Raw genomic sequence first — 21,138 nt, forward strand, 5'->3', positions numbered from 1 at the left:
ATCCAGTAGAGATAATAATATTTTCCTTTATAAGATTAAAATGAAGATTAAATATGAGTAGAGTACTTCGCTAGAACTGAGCAGACAACTCAGTGTTCAAAATAGTAGACACTTATTTATTTCCACATTTTTTTTGCAGTGTTGGAAATTGAACATATTAGGTAAGTGTTCCACCACTGAGCTACATCCCTAGCCCAGCAACTACAATTCTAAAATTCTACTATAAAAGTGTTAGTAGTTTACATTTTAACTTAGATCTAGATATATTTATTAAGTAAAAAATGCACTCAAATTACTTAACCATGTTTCCATTATCAAAGGAAATAGGAAATGGATTACCATTTACCATCCACAGAGCTTATCTGAATATTCATTCCAAGTTTAGTGAGCTTTACATTCAATACACAGTCTCCCTGTTGGGCATTTTTCTACTGCTAAGCTATAAACCCAGGAGGTTAATAGAAGAGCAAGGTTGCACTTCCACATAGGCCAGATGTGAGGGTGGAGAAGCTGGGGGTGGGGCAGACACAGGTAGGAAGAGTACATACTGGTGGTCTGTTGTGCAGTCAGAGGCTTGCTCTCCCTCCTCTGGTTCACAGCAAAGACTTTGAAGTAATAGGTGGCCCCGGGGGACAACCCCATGACTTCTGCAAAAGTGTTCCTGTTAATGGGCAGCCTCTGCCCATGCTCCCCAGGCAAGTTGACGGGGATCACATCCACACGATAGTCAGTCACTGCACTGTCAGGGGTGTCCACATGATGGTTACCTTCACGTCTGTCACTTCCACAAACTACAGGTCTTTAGGACGGGGAACTTTATCTAACAGACAAGAAACAGCAAGTCATTCACAATTCCAACTTTTTTTTTGTACTGGGAATTTAAGCCAGGGAAACTTTACCATTAAGCCACATTCCCCAGCCCTTTTAATTTTTTTATTTTGAGACAGGGTCTCACTATGTGGCTTAGGGGCTGGATAAGTTGCTGAGGCTGGCCTTGAATTTGAAATCCTGCCTCAGTCTCTCAGGTTGCTGGGATTACAGACATGCACCACCATGGCCAGCTGAAAACTGTCTTTAAGGCCATTTTTCTGGACATGTTAGGCACTTCATGGGGCTACCCTCCAGAGCACTGCTAAATTTTGTCTCTTAACCAGATAATTGGCTTTTTTGCATAGATTTTCACAGTTCAGTCATACTGCTTACATTATGAAATTTGAAGTTTTGTGTCTAAAATACATAGGTAAATATATGAGTTTACAGCATAAGAGGTATCAATTTGGAGAGAGAAGTGAAACATAGAAAAATAGAGTTTAAGGTAACTTCCCAAAAGATAAGATGGTCTTATCTTACTGTACTATTTTATAATAATGAAGAGCAACAGATAAAATGACCCTAGGCTTCTGAGGAAAAAAATAAGAAAAAATTGATGGTAAAATTGTTTTTTGATTAGTAGTTCCAATAGCTGTCTTTGATAAGCTCCCTTACTTGTATTGTGGACACTTCAGCAGAATATCCTTAGTTTCAGATTATTTGAATGTAGGAACTTCTGACAGAGAGAAAACAACCCTCTCTCAGGGACAATCAACCCTTAGTCTGTGTACTCCAGTTCTCCCCAGCAGGCTAATGGAATGAACTTGATCCCAGGAGGTCTACCTGTTATCTAGCTGCCCCAGGGGAGAAGAAACAAGGGGATCATTACCTGACCTTGGGGTGCCCATGGTTTCTTGCTGGATGAAGACAGGAGTACTCTCCTGGTTTTCTTCCACTGCATAGATGGTGATGTTGTACTGAACTCCAGGCTGCAAGTCACTGAGGGTGACAGAGTTGGCAGTCTCGGGGAGGTTGAGCTCAGTGCTACCGCCCTCTTCTGATGGTGCATAGACTATTCTGTACCCTGCAGGGTCCGGAGAAAAGTATGAAGGGCTGTTTTATAAAACAGAGGCTAAGAAAATCATAAATCCTCCCCTCTCTAGTCACCCTTACACCTTGCTTGATTAGTTAAGAATCAGCAAGATTCTTTTTGATTCTTTCAATGCTACCACTTCTAATGACTATTCAGCACAAAGATAAAATAAGAAGAGTCATACAAACCTTTTTAATAATAAATATCGTCCTTGAAGACATGAGATACTTAATAGCTGTCAGTTAGAAAAGCCAGTAGGTGGAAATATTCATGCTAGGCTGATTTCTCTTCTTTGAGCTCTGGATTATGGAAGCAATTAATGAACCAGCCTGAACACAGAGCTCTCAAGCCCTGTCTGTGTCTTTGAGGAACCTCTATTATGAGGCTGAATAGGCAACTTAGCTCTTCTTTAAGTCTTAGTGTAAGGTTTTCAGAAATGCCACACCTCTGCAGCCCTGGAAATGCTTGCCGTAATGGCCAATGAGCTGCCTTTGCAGGGGTGTGTGTGTGTGTGTGTGTGTGTGTGTGTGTGTGTGTGTATGTGTGTGTGTGTGTGTATGTGTGTGTAAGGAGTTAGTAAAATGGAATGTTACACTTATCCACAGTATGAATCTGCTCTTGCCACATGTGCCATAAAGATTAACAAAGAAGACAAAGAACAAGGCTAAGCCCACCTGTGATTGGTGCCTGGGGTCTGCTCCAGCGAACAACAATGGAGGTGTCATCAACTTGGCCCACAGTAGGGTCAGGAGGGGCATCAGGAGCTAACAAAGAAAGGAAGGAGGAAGTGAGGCAGCTGGGCAACTTTGCTGTAGTCCTGCTTGTACAAAAGGATTCCTTGAACACCACGTAGCACACAGGTACCTGTTGTCTGTGAGGTAGACAGGATCAAACTTTGCTCCCTGTCTTCGGCTATCTGATAGACATTTACAATGTACTTTCAGCCAGGAAGCAGGTCAGGGATGCTCACAGAAGTGGCTGTGCTCGGGAGTTCTTTGGAATAAAAAAGGAAAGGTCACTGATCAAAGCAAACCAATGCCTCCACAGCTGATACAAGAAGAACGACATATCACAGGGGGGAAAAGACTAGAAGGAGATGTAGTAAAAGATCATCAGTGATTATTAATGTACCATGGGACATTTCTTCTTTCATTTTTCCAAAATCTTCTCCTAAAGATGCATAGTCTTAATAATCCACCCCCAATTTTTTGAAAATAGCTCTGTGTGGTTATAAGTCCTAGTAGCAGCAATGGGCAGAAAGTGATGGGAGTCGGGGTGGGAGGGATATTCTTTGTCTTGACCTGGATACTGGTCCCATGAATGAGTTCAACAAACTTTGTAAAAGATCTCTAACCAGGGGAATCTGGAAAGCATAAGCAAAGGACCTGAGCACTCTTCAAAGCTACCATCTTCAGAGGTAGTCTTCATATACAATCACTGCCATGAGAAAATAGCTTCTGTTGGGCAAACCTATGTCCAGGCAAATACTTGGTGCTCAGTGAAGCTCACATCAGGGACCAGGAAAAAGTGTCTTTGCTCACAGGAACCCAGCCAGTTCTGTAAAGGGTTAGCCCCTCCCTGACTTTTATCAGAGGGGAGAGTGTTCAGACCACATGTGATGCCCTGTCCCCAGGGGGTCTACCCATCACCCCTCCAAACCTGTCCTGAGACAAAGTGTTTAGCTTACCCAGGTACCGTGGCTCATCTCCCTCCTCACTCAGCTCATACTCCACCCGGAATCCAGACACAGTATCGGAAGCTGAGACCCATGAGACTACAAAGCTGCTGGCAGTGATTTCAGTCACAGATTCAGACGTGGCCACTACCAGTGACAAAGGTGTCGTCTCTCCTGTCACAGTGTTGCCTAGAGTGCCACAGAAAGGGGGAGAGCAGTCCTTGAGTTTTCTAGAATGTTCCCCCTTCTTGTCTGAAGAATACTGTAATTTAAAAAATGTAGGTGCCATTCACAGAAGGAATTGAACTGAGAATGAAGCAGGTCCTGCAGGGAGCCCGAGTCTGGGATACCCAGATGTAGACACGAGGATGCTAGGTACGTACTGGTCCCTTTGGGGGTGCTGCTGCTGGTGGTGGTGAAGTCAAAGCGTGTCACTTCTCTGTGGCCATACTGCTGAATACTGATGAGCTGCCCCTCATATATCACTCCTGGGGTCAGGCCTTTAATGACGTAGGAGTTTAAGTGACCAGAAATGGTAGCTTCTTTCCAACGGCCCACAGAATTTTTCTGAAAATTTAAATGAAATTTAAAAAAAGAAAAAATCACACAAGAGTTTGCAAGGATGCACATTCAGAGATGAGGGTGAGCAATCTTCAAAGACAAATGAGGAGATTTTCAGCTCCACTCTGGAGGATGATGGTGGAAAACTGAATTCAGAACAGGGGCTAGTAGTAAAGTTTGTTGATGTTAATAATTGTATTATAAGTATTATTTATTGGGAGTTTATAGCTCTGTGCTGTTTTGCTTGTTTTCTCCCACTGATCTTCACCTCCCTGCATCCTACTGAGTAGTGTTGGTATCACTGCTCTCATTTTACAGGTGGAAAAACCAAGAGTTATGTGACATGCTGGAGGTTATGAATTTGCAAGCGCTGAACACCTTTGCTTTGGTCAGAGCAATTACTTAATATTGGTGAATACAATTATGATATCCTAAATTTTCATCTTGCCCACTTTTTTTTCACTTTTACAATAAGCAGAGATAGCTTCCTTTCTAAAATGGGAAATATGTTCTATCATCTTTTAAGTTGGTGGAATACAATTCAAGTTTCTTGCCCTGCAGAAGTGTCCAAAGGCACCATACTGTTTTTGTGATTCAGATTCTGGGGACAGCACAAACAAGATTCAACTGGTCTGGTTTTGTGACTCATTCTTGGATACAAACTATCCCATCAAAAGTGGTCAGCCAACTTTGGGCAAGACTATAGAAGAATGTAATTTCAGTTTATTTAATCTTTTGCTCCTGGTTTACATTTTCACATCCTGTTCAACTTCGTTAATATGTCATAGATCACAAAGCTCACTGCAATAGAATATGTGGAAAAGAAACACCCTAACTTCAAACAGGACGAAATCCTTTTAAGTATAAATATTCAAAGTAGTATGAGTATCAAAATACATTTTGTATCCCCAGTGATTTTTCTTTTTAATTGCCCAATCAACCAGTTCACAGATTTAATTCAAATGCTCAAGTGCCAATTTATATTTTGGGGATAAAAGAAAGTGATCCTAGTATCCTTTGAATTTAAATTTTAACTTAAATACACTGTGAAAAATTTTGAAATTAGTCATTAAAATTAGCTCCAAATTGGTAGTAAACTTGTATTCAATGTGAGCTTTTAAAATTAGCTATCAGAAGAAAAGATTAGAAAATATACTCATAAGGAAACAATCGAAAAGTTTTCATTTTAATAGATATTTTCTCCTGTATTTAAAGTACTGTTCCTCAAATCATGTTATGAACTTAAAAGTTGTATTGGGGTAGGTTTGAGAGGGTAAGAAAAACTAAAGCTTAATGGACATTATCTTTCTTGGTATGGTTTCTACAGTTTCTAGATGTTTAGAAAATCACAGGGCTCATTCTTTAAATAAACCAACTATCATCCCTCATCTGCACCTTCCTCTCATCATCTCTTTCTCTTCTATCTAAATAACCTTAGGAGATAAAATTAATGCTTGAAACAATGAATCTTAGGCTGGAGATGTGGTTCAGTGGTAGAGCACTTGCCTGGCATGCAGGATGCCTGTGTCACTGATTTTCTAAGTCACAATATAATTTTGGATATTTTCCTTGTCAGACCTGCCCACAGTCCTTAGAGGAGGCAACCCTACTTCTCCTGTGATTGTACCTCCTTCCCCATCCTGGTCACAGATGATCAAACCCAGATGGACACCTTGTCAGTGTGGTCCACGGTTCCTCCATGCACCTGCTGGCGTGGTAGGTGTAGCAAACCCGCCTACAGAGAAGCAGAGTGGAGCAAGGACACAAGTTGTGGTCAGAGGCCACAGAACTCCTGGTGCACTGAGCAGGTCCTGAGGTCATCCTTGTGTCCAGTGACAGACCACTCAAGGCCAGGAAATATTTTGCATTCTGTCCTGAGATCTGTCCACAGGTGTTTCATACCATAAAGACTTTCTTCACTGGGTATTATCTGAGATCCTCATTTTTCCAGGACTAAAATGACAACCTCCAAGATATTTTCATCGGCAAGTTCTGTATTCAGTAAATCAAAATCAGTTGTAAAGTGTATAAAACCTCAGATTCATTCAGCACATTTTGATGAATAGTTCATATGTTTTAGGCATCTCCTGGGAGTCTGGATTGAGTGACAAATAAAATGGACAAATCATCTTTATCCTCATGAAGTTTGCATTCCAAATAGGGGAGACAGGAGGTAAATACAAAGAATAAAAACTGAAGGAGGTTAGCAATATCTTCTAGGAAGAAAAATTAACAGAAGGGAGAGGGCAGGAAAAACTAGAGGTGGATTTGCAACATCTAATAACATGCCCAGAGGAGTCTTTCTTTCTTTGACAAAATGACACTGAAGAAGTTAAGGAGTGAGTCCAGAGGGCAGTTGATGGAAGAGAACTCAAGAAGAAACACCAGGTGGAAAGGACTTTGGGTGGACACGGGTCTATTCAGGATTGTAAACTGTCCTTTGTAAAACAAAGGACAAGGGATTCTGCATAGATGGGTATGATTACCTGCTGTAGCCTCCCTCATATGCATCAGAGAAGGCATAAGAAAATTCAAAAACTACCAGTGCAGATCCACGTCATGCTCTTTACATCATGTGATCCTGGGATAACTACATCACTCCACAGGCCTCAGTTTCTTCATTCAAATTGAGGATACAGATGGTATGAAACAGTTTAGCTTTCAGAACAGGAGGTCATGGCTGACTCTTATCAGGGTTCATAGAGGAGGGATCTATAGGCTGTTGGTCAAGGCCCATTTTGTTGCTAAAACAACAACAAAATCCAAGCAGCAACAAATCCCAAGGACAAAACAACTCCTTTGGGAACTAAGGTACTTTGACAAATCCTGACTGTGCAAAGACAGGGTCAGAGACGGACACCCATGGGGTGCTTCGTCTGTGTCAAGTGCAGGGGAGCAAAGGCAGCGCAGGGTTCTTGGGGCTCAGGGACTCCCCTCTCCATGTTCTGCAAGCTGGCTTCCTTCTCTTTTCTGGCTTTTCAACAACATGAGGGCCTCCATCTTGGCAGCTTCTGGGAGACATTGTCCACTGCTCATTAGAAACCCCTGGGGCTGCATCACCAGCGTCCTCTTCTGGCCTGTACTAGGAAAAGCACATTCTTAAAGGGGCAGGGTGTAGAAAAGTAAAAATTTCATCACATCCATGAGGATGCTTGTTATCTTCTGCATTTTTGAGGATGGCCATCCTGCCAGGTGTGAGGTGATATCTGGTGGTTTTGATTTGCATACACTTCATTGTTTAAGAAACACTTTGACTTCATATTGCTTGGTCTTCCTGACAACTCTGTGAGGCTACCATTGAAGGACCTGCAAAAGAAAAGCCCTCCAGCATGTCTTCACCATGTGGAAAAAAAATTATTTAGGGTACTAAGTACAAAGGCATTCCATTTTTTGTTTATGGTAGTATGTGGTATCAGAATAAAATTCACATGGTTTATATATTGATTTTCTATGAATTTGGACAAATGTGGATAGTCATGTGATACCACCATAATCAAGAAACAGAACATAGGACACCACGTTTTAAAGTTTCTGCATGGTCAGTTCTTTCTCCTCACTCCCCCTGAGTGACAGGGGGCTGGGAGTGAGGAGAAAGATTATAAGGCCAATCTCATCTATTTCCTTATAATTGTCCCTTTTCCTGAATATCCTATAAGTGGAAACACACAACATGCAGCCCAAGAATGGCTTTCCACTTGGCATTGTGTGTTTGAGATGTATCTATGTGTGTATATCAAGAATTCACTCCCAGATGTTGCTGAGAAGGGTCCTAGTGCACAGGTGTGCTGTAACCCATTCATTCCCCCGTCGAATAGATTTCAGGTTGAAAATTATGAAATAAAGATACAACGAACATCCACATAAGGCCCTTGTGTGAATATATGCCTCTGTTTTGTGTGTGTAGGGTTCATAAGTGTGGCTTGCTGGATCCTACATTTAGCATATGCCAAAGTTTTTGTTTTAGATAAGTTGACTTATATCCTTTTGCATCTTTCCAGCCAACCATGTAGGAGAGTTTGCTCTGCTCTGTGTCTTGGCAGCTTGGGCCTCACCAGTATTTTTTAAGTGGATTATTATAACACAGCTGGTGAAAGAGAAACCGTGAACTGGGTCATAAGCCTGTTGACTCTGGATAGAATAAGTGGGATAATAAATTTTAAGTGATTTCTGTATTTATAGAATTAGATAAAGGTTTTTGCATGTACAGTCTATTTTCTATATGGATTTTCATGATAGTGGATTCTAGTTCATTCCTCCATTACCAAAATAGAGAAGGTGGGATTTAAAAATTCACCATGTGGACTCTTCATGCTTATTTCATTTAATCTGTTGCCTTAACAGCAGAATAAAACTTATAAGGTGAACACCAATATCATCAGAATTTGGGGACCAGAAGCTTTGAGAACTCAGAAATGAGGAATTTTACTTTGGGCATAGTTTACCTAGGTTGTCCTTTGAATGGAGACCAAGAACGCAGCTGGAAGCAGATACTTCTTGCTCTGTCGATCCTGTACTTGGCAGAGACTGGTCATGTGAAGGCTCATTTTCCACTTTTCCATCCATAACCATTTGTGGCAAGACCTCTCGTCTAATGCCAAGAGCATTGCCACGACTGGGAACATCAACTTCCTCCCCTCTCTGGTCACAAGTGTGCCCTGGGGAAAGCCCTTTTCCCCCACAATGTAGATAACTTCTGCCTTTCCTTGTTTCTGGGGAAAGAACAATTGATGGCCCTTGCCCCTGCAGCTCCTTGGGAAAGCAGGAGCTGTTTTGAAATTCCTGGTTAACAGAATTTTCTTCCCTGAGAAGTGGGAAAAATGTGTGGTGGAGAATATCAAACTGATTCTGGAGGAATGAGATTCTGCCAGGTCTCATTTCACACTGCTGCCAAGGATGCTCCTATGTGGTCTCTTAGGAGTTCTCCATCATTATCTCTTTTTATTTTCTCCTGCTTTTCCCTTCCAGGTCTTTCCTGTTCCCTTTAAGTAATCTCCTCTTCTGTCTCCTAATAGATGATAACCATTATCTAAAAACATGCTTGTGTTTCCTATGAGAAATTTATTTCAACTAATGATCTATTACCAGGGAGATGAAAGACAATACTGAAAACTGTTTCCATTCGTATCATATACTTTTCATTCAATGCCTCCAGCTTATTTTTTAAATATTGTCATAATCTTTATTAGTTTCATATTATTTTATAGGTATTTTTACAACATTGAGGGAATAACTATTTACATTTGTTATGTAAGCTGTGGGAAAATTTAGTAACTTTTTCAATTGCTTCTTCACACACACACAGAAAAAAACTTACTACTTTTTAAAAGAAGCAACTGTGCATACAGTAGAAATTACTAAGGGTTTGGGGTTCTATGTTATGTACCAAAGAGAAAAAAAATACCCAATTTTGTATTATCCATTGATTTCTATTTCACTTTTCATACTTGAATCCATTCGACCAGCAGGACTTTCTTAATGACTGTTCCCTACAATATTTTTTCCTCTATAGTCTTTCAATTTCCATTTCCAATCCTGCCCTTTTCTATTCTTTCTTTTTATTTATTCACAAAATATCTCATTCAGGAGGGGGAAGGGGAACATATTCTTCATTCTATCACTTCTAATTGTGTTCCTTAGGGGGAATCTCTTAACCTCTCTGACTCGTTTTTGAATTTGGAAAGGTTGGTTAGTGAGAGTACACCTCTCATGTTGGATATTTGAGGATTAAATGAGTGACTGTTACACAAAGCACAGGTTCATTTCCTGGCACGTGGTTGGTGCCACACTGGTGTCATAAATGAGTTTGCTTCATGTTTCCAAGTACTTCAATCCTTCCTCTTTGGTTGTTTAGAGCTCTTTTGCATCCAGTCCGCTCGGTCCTCTTCTCCCATCTGAGAGAACATATTAAATTTCTTATAGACAAAAACTAGTTAATTCTGGTGTTAGCTTATCAAGAGAATATATTTAACATGCTATTAAAGATCCTTGTCCTCCACAATTCTAGCCAAAAAGAAATGACTTGAGAAATTTATTGGGATTGGCAAAGCTATTTGCTTATCACATAGTTTATTGCAATATTTTGTTAGCAATATCTGTGGCAGTGGAGAGGGGGACTGACCCTTAGTGGCAGCTAGCAATTAGAACCAAAGTATTGGGAAAAAAAAAACTGTAGTTGCATGTTGCTTAATGATAGAGACGTGTTCTGAGAAATGCACCCTTAGGCTAGTCACAGTGCAAACATCAGAGCGTATTTACACACAATATGACATCAGTAGGTGATGTAATCTTATGGGACCACTGTCACACATGCTGACCACTCTTAAACTAAATGTCATCATGCAGAATCTGACAGTATTTACATAGATCAGTTTAGAGAAAATAGAGCTAAATTCTTCACATGATTTCATATACTGTCTTATTTTTGTGAGTGCATTAGAGACATTGGTATATATTGGAATCATCATAACATCATTATAGACTTACATATAGGGGTATTGAAAAAAAACAATGAGTTTTAGTACCACATTGTTCTGAGTTTGAACTGAGACCATTAGGTCCCTGATAGGCAAACTTAAGAAACAGCCTCTTTTGAGTTTTGAATCTCTTCTAAGGGGAATATTACTCAGGTGAACAATTATTATAGAGATTAAATGACATCTGGGGCATTAGAACCAATAGCATAACATCCTACAAATGCATAGTTGGCACCTTAAACATTATTCATTCCTAGTCCTTCGACAGAAAAGGGATCTGTCTATTATCATGCTATAGGTTGGGTAATTCAATTTCTCAATCTGCAGTGGACCCATGGAGGCTCACAGATGTAATTTATACAGGTTCAGGTTCAAGTCTCTGGTTAGAAAACACTGTGGACTTCAGAAGGCCTGAGATGACTGTATGTCTAGTGGTACTATTGGAATCTAAGCATTGGAGGGGTTGACAGAAAAGGACAAAGGGAATCCAGATACCTTGCAGGAGGTCAAAGTGGAGAATGGGCTTGGACAAAATTAGCTGACATGGTTAGTGTTTGCTACATAAAATATGACTACCAAGCCTAATGTGGTGGCACATGCCTATAATCCCAGCTACTCAGAAGGTTGAGGCAGGAAGATCAGAAGCTTAAGGCCAATCTAGGAGAACTTAGTAAGAACCAATCTTAAATAAAAAATATAAAGGGCTGGGGCCCCTGGGTTTAATACCGAGTGCAGAGTTTGGGTGGAATTCAGCAAAACATAGGAGTCATTTATTTTCACAGGTCCTGCAAGTCAACTGGGGTTTGGCTGATCTCTACCGGGCTTGGCAGAGCAGCTGTGCTTCAAGCTGCAGCAGATGGGGTAGCTCTGCTTCAAGTGTCTTCCATTCTTCTTAGATGATGATAACCATGGCATGTTCCTCTCATGGCAAAGGCAGATGCAGAAGAAGACAGGTGGAAATGCACCAGGACTCTTAAGGCATAGGCTTGAATCTGCAGTCTTTTTTTCCCACTGACATATCACAGACCACAGCTCTTGCTTTGGCCCATGTGCTACCTGAGGATTTGCGTGTCTATTCCACTCACTCACAAAATCCCAGTTGCTCCAATGCACCTCTTGTGGACTATTTAATCACTGGAAATCACTGTAGAAAACTGGTTTTTGTCCTAAAATTACTTAGAGCCCAAATCCTATGGCCAAGCCATGCAAATCTCAACTTCAAGTTCATTTTTTATTCTCTTCTTCAATATTATGATTGCTTCTAACATCCAGAGAGCTGAGACTTTCAACCCAGTGAGTGCTCTTCCCAGAGAGGTACTTATCAAAACAGCAACACAAATCATAAAGAGTATTCTCAGGGCTGTAATTGGTATAAAATTTAAGAAAAAAAGATTTTTGATCAGAGTATTAGGCCCTTTAAAATGTGGTTTGACAATATGAGTTTATCTTTGCAGAAGGATTTCCAAAATACAACATATTTGCAGTCAGAAAATGGAACTATTTTTAAAGATTCAATTTCTGTTCCTGTCTCTGATATTTCTTCCAGTTATTGGCATTAAAATGATGTCATATGCAATTCGCGTTCTACAAGTGCAAATAAATGAAACTTTGTGAAATTTTTCATGGCTCATTGAACCACAAGCAAATGGCTTTTCTCTTTTTGGTATTATAACAAATTAATCGTCAGTCGTTTTTCTAAGATTTGGGCTCTATTTTAATACATGGGTGATTTTTCCCTCTTGTTTCATCTTTATTTTTAGCATCTCTTTGTTCCTATTTGCTGTAGATATAATGGGTGCTCTTCCCTGGCCCTAGTGTACCCATCCCCATCTACTCTGATTTTGTTGTTTGTGGCTCATCTGTGACCACCCTTTCTCTTGGAATTGCCTCAGCTCATGAGAACCTGCCTCTTCGATGATGTTAATTATCCTGCTGTCCATCACAATATGGTGTTAAGGTGTCTTACATGAGGACACTCTGCACAACATTGCTTTGATCTATTATATTTATGACATGGCATCTGTTGAGCAAAAGAAGAAATACTCCCAATGCATTTTCTATGCCTGGTTTTAACTCTAAATAGCAGTTGCTGCAACCAATGATGATAAAGTTTGGTAACCAAGGATTAAGTTAGTCACTTGACCAGCCAAGCCACTGAGACCTGTAGAAGCACTCATTGAATGAGAGGGAGCTTTAAAATGTGCAGTGGATGAAGAAGAGGATGAGACTCAGTGATAGCTTCAAAACCAACTGCAAATATGGGAGCGGTTGTTCATCATACTCTCCTTCTAGAAGTTTCTATACTATCAACATGGTGGCCACCCAGCATTTTGAAAAAGTTGTTTCTAGATAGAGGTAAAGTCAGATGAAAGAGAAGATTTTAGTGGGTTGAGACATGCTCTGGCCAGACCCCCTCATGATCCTGGGGAATCTTTTACACACTATTGGAAGTGTTGGCTTCTAATAGCTTATAGCAGTTCCCCTTCTCTAGAGAGTTGTCCCTAGAGGTGGTCACCATCTTGCCAGAAATGTTGTGACCTCCTGGGTGGGCCAACAGCCAATGACCACCTGCCTGATATGAATATATGAAAGGCTAGTCCCTTTGCCTCCAGTGGGGATAGCCATATGAAGCTGATTCTCACTCCAAAGCCTTTCTCTATGAATAGGCCACAGTAGATCTCCCCTGACTGTGACTTTTTGGTTGACTCTTGGCTTCTCACCTCATTCCCTACCAGGCTTTATCTCTAGGGAACCCAATAATAAGATACAGTTATATTTTTTCTTGCCAAACATCTACTTTTTATAGTACATACAAGCTATAAGATCTTTTTATTTTGAAATAATTTTAGATTTACACAAAAGTCATAAATATAGAAAGTTTCCAAATACCCTTTTAGATTTACACAAAAGTCATAAGTATAGAAAGTTTCCAAATACCCTTTTAGATTTACACAAAAGTCATAAGTATAGAAAGTTTCCAAATACCCTTTACCCAACTTTCTTGGATATTAGCACATTATGTAATTGTAGTACATTTGTTAAATCTAAGAAATGAATTTTGATACAATCTATTAGTCAAATTACATGCATTATTTGGATTTTACCAGTTATTCTTAAGTGAATATCCCATGATTCCTCCCAGGACACCTCACATTTGGTCATAATGTCTCTCTGGGCTCCTCTTGATTCTCAGCTTCTTGTTTTTCGTGACCTAGATAGTTTTGAAGAGTGTTGGTCAGACATTTCATCGAATGGCCCTCAGTTGTACTTTGCTATTCTCCCTTGATTAGACTGGGGTTATGGGTTTTGGAGAACACTGCAGAAGGAAAGTCGTTTTCTTATTGCGCCATCTCAAGGGGCACGCGACGTCAACATGACTCTTCCATGATGATGTTGATCTTGATCGCTGCCAGTTTTCTTCACAATAATATTTTTGTTTTCCACTTTTCTTATTCTATTCTTTGGAAGTTACTCAGTAATATCCAGCCCACACCCTGTGGTAGGAGAATTAACTTACACCTCTTGGGAGGGATGTATGTACACATATATATTATTGGGATTTCTTCTAAGGAAGATGTGTCTCTCCTTCCAAATTAATTAATTTCACTATTTATTCAGATATTTTATCCTTGGATTTATAATAAAATACTGTCATGAAGTATTTTTCTCTGAAGAATTTTCTAGCTTTGGTCAAGTCCTTCAGGTTGAATTCCACATCCCTTTGACATGCCTCACTTTGTTTTCTTTGTAATTCTTGACTTTCTGACATGACGAGATGCTCCAGGCTTATCTCCTATTTCCAACCTCAGCTCTAGAATCACATGTTTCTCCAAGGAGCCATAGGGCTGGTTTTTAAATGTGTTCAAGAAAATGTAATGAGCCAAATAAAAGTTTCTATTTCACAGAATAAGTTCGTTTTGGAGTGAGTTTCTGGGAAACTATTTATGGCCCTGAAAAAATCTCATTGTAGCATATAATTTACTTCATCAGATCACTTTTGTTTATTTTCAGTGGTGACTACTTTCTGGCTGCTTAACGTTTATTATCACAGATGCTCAACATTAAGTAAGTAGAGCTTGTGAAGTTGAATTGTAATCAATCTCGTTTTATCAAACGTATTAGTGGCTATTTCTTATTCAGTTATTGCCAACAGCTTAAATGGTTAAAATTGAGAAGGATGCAAAAATATGTACCTAGGGATCATTCAGTGAAAATCCACTCAAAGAACTGAACAGTGGGGTATGGAATACACTGGGTGTCAGGGGCTCCTCTCTGATCTGTGGCAACCCTTAATTCCAGGGGTGCTCATCAGGGGCCCAAGCATTCTGTGCCAGGCACCGAGAAAAAGACTGGCATAAAAGGGAAAGATCATGCCCCATCCCCTTGAGTGTCTTTGCTTATTAGCTCTTTGACCCATAATCACAATTTGATTATATGTTTAGACAGCAGCTAATTGAAAAACCATACATGAAAAGATGATCATTCTGGTGGTTTTCATTTTAATGCAAAGTTTAATACAAAAATTGTTACTGACCATTCAAGATAAAAAGTTTTTCAATAAAAAACTTCATAATTCATTTAAGAGTTTTACCTGTTCTCTGCCCTCTCTACAGGAATTACTTCATTGTCACAGCGACACATTTTTCCAGAGTATATTATGTAAATAAGGGAACTGACAATTTGTGAGAGGCTTTAGATCGGTGAGCATTTTTTAATATAGCCACTTGGAATTTTCAAATACAAGCAGTAATAATCATTGCGTATGATGATTTATTTCAGAAATGGGGGCTATTTATCTGGAAATGGACTCTTCTTCAGCATGTCTCACTATTTAATTAATTTCCTGAAGATGAAACTTTATGGCATTACCATTATGGATGCCGAGAAAATGCTCCTGTTAAATTAAAAGAAGTCAAAATGCAAACCTTAATTAGCAGAATATATTTCCCAGTAATAAATAATTAAATACACATTAATCAATTAAAATAAATGTAGCAGTATTCTGCTCTTTTGATAGTTTTATTCATTCCTTCAATTCCATTAAAATGTCTTCTCTTTGTTTTACTTACCACAAGACCCTGGTTTTGCCTTCCTGTCCACTTGCTCTCTGTCTCATTGGTTGGGTTCTTCTCATGACCTCCATGTGCTGGCTTGTCCTAAAGTTCCGGGCTCAGTCTTCCTCTCCATCTGTACATTCCCAAGAAAAATTCATCAAGTCATAGTTTTAAATGTCATCTGTGTTTCCAGCCCTAACCATCTTTCATAGCAGGTCACCCTTATTCCAACTGCACACATAACTTCTCAGCTAGATCCAAGGTCATTTTAGAGCATCTCAACCCCTGACCCCATGTGTACCTCTACTATTGATCTCATCCCTCTTCATGTCCTTTATAGGCTCAGCATTGCCTGCTTCCTTTGACCAAATTTTAGAAGCTATCCATGCTTTCGGTCATTCCCTACATCCGATCTCTTGATCTAGCTCCAAAGTATCCATTTGTCTAGATATATGGTCTTTTGCATCTTACTCTTTTAACATAGCTCAGTGTCTTTGACTTTCATTCATCTTATGACATCATTCATTGGTTCCATTTCATTGTTGAATATAATTCTTTTGTATATATAGACCACATTTGTTTGTCCCTTCGATTAAGAGGCATTTAGACTGTTTATACTTTTTAGGTATTAACAGTTATACTGTGACAAACATTTGCATACAAGTTGTTCTGTAGACACACTATTTCCTTTCACTAGGGTGGATTCTAAATGCTACCCAGTATTTCTGAGGTATAGAATAAATATGTTACACTTTATAAGAAACTGGCTACCTGTTCTATAAGGTGATTATGCTGTTTTACATCCCCATGAGCAATGTGGAAGACTTCCTATTTCTCTACTTCCTTGCCAATCCTTGTTATTTCTAATTCCAATAATTTTTGCATTATAAGTTTTAATTTAGTGAATTCTAAAGGAAACCATCAATTCCAATCAATTCCTGTGACATTGTATTCCTTCTGAGTTAAAGTAAACAAACACAATAACGAAAAGATAAAAGGAAATTATAAATGGCTACGTTATGAGCAAAGACAGCTATTTCCCAGTCTAGCAGGTCAACTAAATCTTTTCCATTTAGTCAGATTTCCTGATGAAATTGAGAGAAAATTAACCAATTTCACTGTTGCAACTATATAAAGTCAGGTGGATTCTCCAATAATCAAATGCTCCCCATTGTACACACATCATAAGTAGGCATGGGATGGCCACTGAATGGAGAATGTGTAAGCCAGTAATACAATGTAATACCAAAAATTAACAGTGGCCATGAAAAAAATACAGTTTTTGGAGAGACTTCATTAAATTCTGGGGAGTAGAGAAACTGTAGAGCACTTGTTCAGAGCAGAAAACATACTGGAATGAAATGAATATCTGTTATCAGGTAAGATTTCAGAAATGTTCTTTGAAACTTAAAAGATCTCATCATAGGAAATTAAGTGTAGGTCTTCTGCATGTAGCATCAGCAGACCTGACCTCATTCTAAGTAATACTTTCACCTTAAGAAATTGTCTAAGCAGACAGTAACTGGTTACCAGCTAATTAACTAATTGATGCATGTTATATTTTAAGTTAATCATTAGCTTGGATTTGAATTGATGTCAGTTTGCATCTCATAAGAATTAATAGGGTCCTAATTAATTTCTGCTATCATGTTTAAATCTAAAACATCTAGAATCTAAAATGTCTGACTAAAAAATTAATCCACTGGGTGCTAAACTCTGCCAGTGGTTTTGGGAGTCATTGTTTCCTTAGAATGACAATGAAAAGCCAAGATAGTTTTCAGAGTTTGGCCAATAGCCATAACCCCAAAATACATATCAACAGGAAGATGTTAAGTTTCCTACTGCAGGTGGATGATTAAAGAGAAATTGAAAGGCCATTTACTTTTTTGAAATTTTAAAATCAACTTGACTTATGTGTAATTTCTATACAATAAAATTCACCCATGTTAAGAGTACCAGTTGTTGCATTTTGATTAATGCATACTGCTGTATAATAACCACCATAATGAAGGTATAGAAAGTGAGGTGAGAAACTTCCTTGTGTTCCTTTTAGGAAATTCTCAGCTCTCAGACAACCCTGGGGTTGTCTCAGCCCCAGACAACCATAGACCTGTTTTCTCCCATCACAGATTAACTTTGTTGAGTAACTAGAAGCAGGAAGTGTGTACCTTTTATTCTCTTGCTCAGTGCATTGCTTTCAAAACATTACACTTGCACATAGTTCAGAAGTAGAATATGTGGATACAGGGTAACAAATCATTTTTGGCAGAGGGTAATTAAAGAAATTAATAATATCCCCTTTCACCTTGATGCTGAAAAGAATTCAAAATGAGGTCCACATACATCTTTTTGGTATCATGTTTCCTGTGTATTTTTCTGCTTGTTATGCTTGATTGCCTTTCTTATACACAATAAATATATATTTTAGGATATAGATGTAACACTTTTTAAAGGCTAACCACTTCTAAAAAGCAAATATTTATATTGATAATGTATTCATAGATTTCTGTTGCTAAAACTAATTGACAAAATTCATTTATCATGAGTCTCCAAAGCCAACTGAAGATGACTGTAATTGTAATTATTAATGAACTGTTACAATATTTAGATAGTTCCTAATTCAACAGACCATCAATGTGATATTTTCAGCAGACCAAATGGTCTCTTAAATAACTAATAAGTAAATATCTTTAATGAACACTTACTGTGTTCCTGGGTTCTGTGCTAAGTAGTTTATCTTGTCTCATTTGATCTTTTTTACTATCTTATGAATAACTATTTTAATGGGTGCAGCAAGAAGACATTTAATAAGTTTAATCATTTGTCTAAGCTCACTTGGTCTTAAAGGACAGGGTCTTGAATCTTTGCATTTGAATCTTGGCATTATGTATTATGAACTATTATGCGGGTCTACCCAATACCTGACTTGCTGTTGGAAGACATTGCACATGTAGACCCTGGAGTCACTTCAGGTTCTGTGTCCCCCAGCAAGCCATGTTCTCACGGATTTAGGCTCTCCTAGAGTATATGTTGGGAAACATACTTGGGAGAGCACCCCAAAATGGAAGGAGATGATTTAAGGAGGAAAAGAAGGTACCCAGTTAGCTAACAGCTAGTACTGCTGGTGATTTGGACAGTTTGTCCTAAAAGGACTCTATCATATTGAGCACATCTGGCAGCAAGTTCCTCTTTTCTCCTCTAGGGGGCCCTGTGCATATCAGAGAGACAGATAAGAGGGAGCTACTGCTGTGGTATTACCCCATACCAGATCCTGGCTGTCTCAAATTCTAATGTTTTGGCATTTGTATCAGAAAACAGTGGTGGGCGATGTGAGATAGGACAGATGACTACCCTCCAGGAATTCACACGTGGAGAAAAATAAGGGCTTCCTCCACTCCAGTCCTCTGATTGAACCTTCAGCATTCAGGGGCTGGAATCCATTTCTACACATTTCCTGCAACCTGCTTTCCCTGAGCCCACAGGTTGTCTGAGGAGTTACGTGTGAACACTGACCCTTGTCTACTGTGTATATGATAGACGAGTAGAGAGCGGTTCATCAATACTCCAAGTTCCACTGCAGGTGCAAACTAGGCCTAGAGTAAGACACAGATGTCATGGCTGAAGTGGCTCTCTCACCTGCTCACTTCTCTTGAAATCATGCCACAGGTATGTGGACTGAGGGTGATGGCTCGACCTTCAACTGTGGAAACACATTTTCAGTGTAGTGGAAAAGGGGGCTTGTGGAGGGGTTCCGCTCTCCATGCTCCTTTCTGAGGGTTGTGATGAACACATTCAATAGAGGTAAAACAAAAGTCTATAAACACCAAGACTTCTTCATTAAAATATAGACTTTATTTAAGTATTCGCTGGGATGATTCTGTGTGGCATTAGCATTTGGGGTTCACTTGTTTGATTTCTATGCCAGATAGAAACTGGAGAGCAGACTCCGACCTTACTAACAAAATCAAATGTGGAAGCACCAGCATGAATTCAGGACAGGTCCCTCACATGTTTTCTCTCAAGAAAGCCCCTGGAAAATCCATAAGACCCTGGTTGAGGGAGGGGACCTCAAAATATGCCGGAGATTTCATTTCTAAAAAATTCTTGTGTGTAGGATCATAGACACAGTTTAAAAATGATTAGGGAAATTATGTTACATCATTAGCTGCAGGAAATTGTTATCTTGGCAAAACTTTTCTAATAAAGGCAATTTGTTAAATGCCAAGAAAAAATATAAAAACGTGTAGCTTTTGAGGGAAAGCAATGAAACTGAGCACTGGAAACAGTTCTTCAAACTTCTCTAGTTATTGTTATCATATGCACACAAGCAATTAGGTCAAAAAATATTTGAGCCCCTTTCAGAGCATGACACAATTAAAGTCCCTAATTTGCATCTGAATATTTTTCAGAGAATTCTAATGTTTTCAAGAACATATCCTTTGAAGGGGGGATGGATGGATGAATGGATGGGTATATAAAGGAATGAATAGATGGATGGATGATAGAGAGGTATCTCAATATTCAAATGTAGACATATAAGAATATAGATATAATACCCATTAGTAAGACACAATCAAGACTATAAATCATAATTTTTTATTTTAGGTTCAATATGTTACATAAAATGGGTATTTATTTAGGGGAAAAGGACGTACATTTAAAGCAAACTCTTCACAAAGCAATATTGATATAAATTCCTCCATGCCTTCTTAGAATAGCATACTTGATGGATAGTGGTTGAAGAGAAGCTTTTAAATGATTCTCCTAAGTTTTTTGGTACCAGGGATTGAACCCAGGGGCACTTAACCACTGAGCCATATCCCTAGACTACTGCTATGGTATTACCCCAAACCAAATCCTGGTTGTCTCAAATTCTAATGTTTTGGCATTTATATCAGAAGACAGTGATGGGTGATGTGAGATAGGACAGACTTTTTATATGTTTTCTAGAGACATGGTCTCACTGAGTTGCTAAGAAACTTGCCAAATTGCTGAGGTTGGCTTTGAACTCCTGATCCTTCTGCCTCAGCCTCCCGAGCTGCTGGGATTACAGGTGTGCACCACTGCACCCAGCTTCCTAAATTTTATTGAAGATGTTAGAAATGGAAATTCTACTTCCAATATGTGACTTGTGAATTTCCTTCCTTTATACACAAGTTTCCCTGTTTGAAAAGAATTGTGACTGTTTTATTCTCATAACTAAGCAGGCAATGACTTCGGTGACAGTATTAACAATATTATCACTTATGAAAATAATATCAGATGAAAGTTTCAAGAGTGCATCCATCCCATTGATCTCCTCTGAGAGATGGGCCTGGTCCCTTAAGCATCTCTTGGCCTTTACTTTGTCTTTAGGCAGCTAATACTCTTCCTCTTAGAAAAAGCATTCTTTCTCAAACATGCAGGTGCTGTTGTGCACATATTTGCACATTTAACAATGGAAAAAGAGAAGGGAGACTAAGAAGTCACACT

The 21,138-nt window shown here is 39.1% G+C and overlaps 1 pseudogene; it reads right to left on the bottom strand.

Annotated features, from left to right (window-relative positions):
• The window catches only part of LOC143389912 (fibronectin-like), a 32,969-nt pseudogene extending 28,761 nt beyond the window's left edge, over nt 1-4,208 (bottom strand).
• Nucleotides 4,209-21,138: the final 16,930 nt, after the last annotated feature.

The sequence above is a fragment of the Callospermophilus lateralis genome, unplaced genomic scaffold, assembly GCF_048772815.1.
Source record: "Callospermophilus lateralis isolate mCalLat2 unplaced genomic scaffold, mCalLat2.hap1 Scaffold_74, whole genome shotgun sequence".
Classification (NCBI taxonomy): Eukaryota; Metazoa; Chordata; class Mammalia; order Rodentia; family Sciuridae; genus Callospermophilus; species Callospermophilus lateralis.